This window comes from Gadus morhua, chromosome 1 (assembly GCF_902167405.1).
Source record: "Gadus morhua chromosome 1, gadMor3.0, whole genome shotgun sequence".
Taxonomy (NCBI): Eukaryota; Metazoa; Chordata; class Actinopteri; order Gadiformes; family Gadidae; genus Gadus; species Gadus morhua.
In genome coordinates this window covers 15,746,855-15,753,680 of record NC_044048.1, presented here as the reverse complement: position 1 = coordinate 15,753,680, position 6,826 = coordinate 15,746,855, and positions in this window count along the sequence as shown.

Genomic DNA, 6,826 nt, shown 5'->3' with positions numbered 1-6,826 from the left:
AAACCCTGCGTGCTGTAGTAGTTAAAATATGTTTCACTGATCTGGATCTGCAAATCATGATCTGCACTCATTCGTCGCATTCAAAACAAATAGACATTAGCGCACATGGCTAATTTGCATAGGCCTACGTGCACAGGACTGGTTGGCTCCGCAAGGCAAATAATGGAACATATCTATCTATCTAGGCCTTTCTGTCTATCTATAAACGCGTGTCTAGTTGTAATGTGTAATAATGTGTTTTAATGTGTGTAGCAAATTATAATGATTCCCGCTTAAATACGAACGTTCTAGATGTAGCCTATAAATACTCCCGCTTATCATCACTTGATATCCAAACCACTATGGCGTTTCGATCTCTGAACTGAAAAAGGGTGGGTTCGTACAACACCGGGTGCCCAGTTACAGCCGCGATTAATACTTCAGCCGACATTTTGTTCTGTGAGTGAATAAAGGTAGGTAGGAACCAAAGTGCCTGCCGATGTTCCCTGGGATCCACGCAAGCGAAGAGCGTCTACATTCCGATTGGCTGTCAGTGTTTGGTCGCTGAAGCGAATAATAGTCATTTGCATAAAGTTAAAAAGTTTTCAACTTCTTTTTGACGCTCTGGTCGCTCAACTTTGGCCGCTGGTAGCGTTGGTCGCGTTGGTCGCTTTGGTCGCTCTTGCCCATAGAAAGTGAATGACTTCCGGCGATTTGGTCGCTCAATTCGCTTCTGGTGTGGACGGACAGTAAGTCGGCCCCTTCTTGTAGACCCCCATTGCCGCTTTCACACCAAAAAGAACCGAGAGCCAGTTCCGGGCTGGTGCTAGGGCCAGTTCCAAACTGGTTCCAGCCTTACCCCAGTTAAGAACCGGTTGGTTTCACACCGGCCAGAGCCAGCCATGGAGCCGGCGTGAGCAACGTCATGACGTCACTGCAAACGTCTCGGCTAGTGAGCTTGGACAGAAGCATACGGCCGACATCTTTCTTTATTCTGGGTGGAAATAGTAACATAGTTACGCCATCAAATGCGTTTATGGAAACATTTTTAGCGAGAAATGTGCATTTTACTTTCATAATGTTCGCTCGGTGAATGTGACGGATGTTTGGTTTGATAGTTATGACGAAAAGGGAACGCTCCGTTCACTTGCATGGACATGGACTCATCTAGCTGCGTTGGCGCGTTGACGCGTTGAACCACCACACGATAGGCGCGCAGAAGAACCCTCGCGCCAGTTTCAAACACAACAACAATTTCGTCTTCGATTCAATCTGGTATGGTTCGTTCTTTGAATATTCCGATTTAAAACAAAATCAGAAAAAACAAAAAAGAACCATACACGGATTCACGTCCATTGTTTACTTCGGTGTTTTAAAAAATGCCGGTCTTCGTTGGTCTTCCTGTTTATGAAGGTACGGATAACTCCGCCCCCTGCCCCCGGCGTAAAAGCGGTTCTAGTTCTAGCCCAGCTCTAAAGTGGGGCCAGAGTTGAACCGGTTTTTAGGGGCCGGAGCCGGTTCTTTGGCGGTGTGAAACCAAAGCCCTGGCCCTAGCTCCGAACTGGCCCGGAACCGGCCCCGATTTTGCGGCGGTGTGAAAGGGGCATGTGTATAACTGTAGGCTACTGTTGCCTGTCTTGGCCAGGACACTTGAAGAGATGTTTCTAAAAGATACACACAGCACTGGCATAGCCAAGGGGGACACCCCCCCTGAAATATAGAAATACAATAATGTAAAATATTATAAAACATCACATTTTATGCCGTCAGGTCAAATTAGGCCTTGAAAACTGACGTAACAGACCTTAATATAGGAAACGGGAACAACAGGATTATTTAGAAGTACTTACACTAAATGCATACTTCCCTTTCATGTATATTTAAAAAAATAAAATATTGACAGAGTGGCTTTCATGAAAGAGATGTTAGACAATTTTTAAAAGCATGTTGCAATTCTCGATTGTAACCTTTATGCAACATATAACGCTATTACGAAGGCTGATAATCACGCAAAAGACACATCCTTTCGTAATGCTCAGATGTGGTTATCCCTTTCCGTAGATTTTGGGATGGTAGTTGCTTTGCTGTATTTAGAAGTATCATCTCCCACTGTAATTAATTCCTTGTTACGCCACTGGCAGACACCAACAATTATTACGCAGAATCACAACAAGTGTGAACAAGACTCACATTACTGTATAGCCCGGCCATGTTGAGACAGCTATACACAGGCAGCATTTAAAATGTAATCTGATACAGGAAACAAGTTTCAAATTAAGTGAATTTGCTTACCTTATACTATAGCACATCGCTCATGGTAATTTGGTCTCTATCAAGTCTTGGCTACACACTTTCTATGGACCTTGATATCATAGCTGGCTTCCATGTACTAATAAAAATTCAGTATCAGCCTTTCAGCTGTTTCAGTGTTTCCCACAGACCAAGGACCAATGTGTGATGCGGGGGTGGGGGGGATTGGGGCGGGCGGGCGGCGCGGCACGGCGACGCGGTTTAGTTTTTACCAGAACTTTTGATTCTGTGACATTCAAGGATTGAATTGCAACAGACAACTAAAGCTGGAGGTTTTTATTTCAAGTACAAATTATCTCAAGACCTACCTGAACCAATATAAAATAAATAGTAACAATATACTGCTAGGTACAACAAGGCAACTAACTAAAATGATGAATGCAATGCACATATTGTCAGGGAGGGCAGCCGACTGAGGTCTAAGGACTTGGTAGGCTCCTAGGATGTCCAGTTCCTGGAACCTCCCTTTCAGTTCTGTCTCCAGGCCAGTAATGTAGGGTTGGATGACCTACAATGAACAGATCAGCACATTTTCTCTACCAGGAACAGAAGGATCGAAATGACTTTCCCTACTCTTATTTTTTTAAAGTTAAAATCTACACTAATCTGTTTCCACCTCACCTGTTGTTTCACCAACATTTTGTCTGCTGTCCTCCTGGCCTATATTAATCAGTATCTCTCCTGAACAGCCCGGCCCCTGAGAAGCACTGGGTTGTTCAGCACTGTTTGATGCCTAGGAACATTCGAAATAAATGTATTATATATTTAATAAACATTTACTAGCCACAGCCATTTGACTGTTCAACTTGATTTCAGACTAAGCTAACTACCTTGGAGCGTCTTAGAGTACCATATTAAGCGCTATATAAATTTCATTTATTATTATTACTATTATTACCTCCTCAAGCTGCTCCGCGTCGTCTGGACGAGGTCTTTTTTGGTGCAGAAAAAACTTTTCAATACTCATCTGGATTAAAGCAACAAACATTCAGAGTCAGAATAAAATAATATTAAGAATAGAATAGAATAGAATGTAATAGAATAGAATAGAATGTAATGCAAATGTTTTCTATTCTTTTTGATATGGGCACCGTATAGGCCTATCTAAACTATAACCGTATTTCATCTTAAAGGCCCACTATGCAACTTTTTTAGCCAAAATTACATTAATTATTACATTATTATTCTGATGGTTCTGCAACCATTTCTGGGTCGTTTGGTGGGTGTGTCATTGCCCCATGTCACCTCTCCAAGGAAAAAGCGCATATGCAACTTGCTCTGTTCGGACCGACACAATCCGGATGTGACGCAGCGGAAGTATCCAATCGTGCCTCGAAAATGTAGTCAGATTGTAGTTTCGAAAATGCTTTACGGCACAGACACACACCCAAACATGATACCGGCAAGATATAAACAGCCAGTTGCGAGGCAATTGTTGCATTCATCATGGATCAATCGATTGATAAGGGACCCAAGAGGCAACTGTCGGTGGAACAAAAGAAGAATGGACCAGAAAAGAGATCAGACACGAGTGAAAGGGGAACAATGCAACTTTTTTGGCTTGATTTACTTTAATATAACAGGCTAAGAGTCATTGCGATGGTTCTATTATACATTTTTGTTCGATTGTTCGTTGTTTCGACTCCCCCTTGCGCATCTTGGCGGAGAAAAGGAATATGTTTCTGCCGGCGACCCGCCGCCCACTCTCGCGGGAGTCTCGGGTCTCGCAAAGTAACGAATTGCTTTACGGCACAGACCAAACACGGAACCAGCTCGATATGAACACAAGTAACTAATGCCGCTTTTCCACTGCATGGTACCAGCTCGACACGACTCGACTCGACTCGACTCAGCTCACATTTTTTGCGTTTCCACCGCGAAAACATGGTATCTGGTAAAGTGGCTGCTTTTTCTAGTACCGCCTCGCTCTAGGTTCCAAGCGAGCTGAGCCGATGCTAAAAGGTGACGTCGGCAGACGGCCGGCCACTGATTGGCCAGAGAGTGTGACGAAGTCACGAGAGCGACATGGCAACCATGCTGGTAACAGCCATTAGCAGCGCCACAGCCAACATATTCCACTTCTTCAACTTCTTCAACATGCCAGCTAATAATACGAACACGAATACCATCGCATCGATGTCCTCCATTGTTGTTATGTGGGTTCTGTCCATGTGTGGGTTGCGTAGGTGTTGTTTGCGTCGCGTACAAAAATACATCACGGCCCTTTCGCGCAGCCGACCCCGCCCACGTCCAGGATGTACTATTTGCGGTGGAAAAGGACCCGTGCTGCTACCGTGTCGAGTCGTGTCGAGTCGTGTCGTGTCGAGTCGTATCGAGTCGAGCTACATGTGCGGTGGAAAAGCGGCATAAGGGATTGTTACATTCATCATAGATCAGCCGTCTAAAAAGAGACAGAGAAACCCAATGTCGGAGGAACAGAAGAAGAGAAAAGGGAGACTGACCGACAGAGAGGCCAGACACGAGTAAACGTTGGGCAAGCTTTTCAGGAATAGCGTGAACTGAAAGAAAAAGAAGACTGCAAATCAGACGCCGACTTGGCCGTGTTGCTTTTGAAATTGAAAGTACCCTTGGGTGAACTTTGTCTTCGTGGTATTCTTGATGTTGATAGTCTCTGTACAAATGTGTTTGCTCAACCATTTTGTTGTGAGCCCTGTATGTTTCTAGCTTGCTTGGTTGCAACCATATAAACACCTTTGTTTCCATGGGTGTTTTGCTGTTCGTCTGTCTCGTCCCCCAGACACAGACTGAATCCCCGAATCCAGGTTCTTGTTTATTTAGATTATTATGAGATTATTATCTAGGGTATAAATTCTATTTAGATTATTATTAGATTATTATCTAGGGTATAAATTCTCCCCGTCAACTATAAAAAAGGATGGATCTATGTTTATTGCAATACAAATACACCATTTTAAAAATGTATAACCTTGCCTACACTTTATGAACATCTACTTCGGACATGGCTCCACGCATTCGCCGGCTTCTTTGAAAACAAATGCACATGGCTCGCGTAGAAGTGCATGGGGAAGGGTCGTCAACGAGTTGTTACGACAGTGTTGTAAAATATCTACTACGAAGCTGTAGGGGGCGCTGTGTAGAGAAATGTGCGTGCCAAAACCAAGAAAACAGCGAAGAAATGCCCGAAGTTGCATAGCGGGCCTTTAATCGCAGTGTTTGCTGCGTTACCAACGACGTTGTCTATGATGATGGGTGCGGGATGTTCAATATCAATAACGTTGAGTTCATAAAGCTAATATTACCTTTTCTGAGTTAACAAAAAATTTGGGCAGGTGTGTTAGACCACAGTATATCATACTAACCTTTGGTAAACTGCAAATGTCGCAGACCGTCTGCTCCGTGCCAAATATATCTTTCCATTGACCTCAAGCATTGCGCGTGGACAGGAGGAGAGGGCGAATCAGCTGTCAGTGAGTGTGCATCTAACTCCACGTTTACATGCAGACACATCTGATCCGCATAGATGTGGAAGAACAGCTCAATCGGAATAGAAAAGTATCATATATATATGCCTCAATCGATTCGGAATAGAATTCTATGCGGAATAGAAGAGGTGGTGTAGTCCGCTATAAACACTTATTCTGATTAGTTTGGGGTTTAACTTAGAGCAGCTGCAGTAGTTCGCAATTGGTCCACTCCGTCTGTACTTTAATGCACACCGAACTTTACCGCTGTCAAGGAAATTGGATTTATTGCCTGATTCACGTCTTTGTTATTATCACTCCGTAGTAGTTACAGTAGTCCGGTAACTTATCAACCCCAGCGTGTCCGGTTGCTAAGCGACGGGTGACATCGGTGGGTTCATGTGTTAGCGTATCGTCGCTCTCGCTCCATGTGTGTGGGTGTGTGTGTACGAGAATGACAGGGAGAACGAGTGCTATGCGGAGATGAATGGACGGAACGATTTTTAGATTTCCAAATCACGTTATAAAAAAATAAATAATAATAATAATATTAATTAATAAAAAAAGAAAAAAAAAAGACAGAATCAATTCGTGGAGCTCGATGTTGATTCTGTGGCGCCGCGCCACACAATGGTCTATGTATGGGAAACACAGTTTATTGTTCTAGCCTTACTCTAACGGTTAGAGCAAGACACCGACACTGAGCAAAGGTTAGAGCCTAACCTTTGCTCAGTGTCGGTGTTGAGGTGGGGCATTTTTGGGCCATGCCCCCCCATATCTAAATATTATCACATAGCCTACATAGATATCTATATCATATAATATATATTATAACGGCCAAAAGCTGTGTGAGCCGATATTATGAATCTCAAACGACCGCGTTGGGTTCTCCGACGTTCCTGGTTCTTCAACGTCCTCATCAATGTGAAGTAGACTGAACCGCGACAAGGAGGAGAAAGGGATCGTTGCCGGGCAGCGCTTAGGCACCTGCGCCTCCGGCGGTGGTCCCTCGGCGGGTCTCAAGCGGGAGACATTCGCCGCCAACAATCCCTTTCTCCTCCATGTCGTGGTTCATGTTCTTGAGGGAGTCAAAG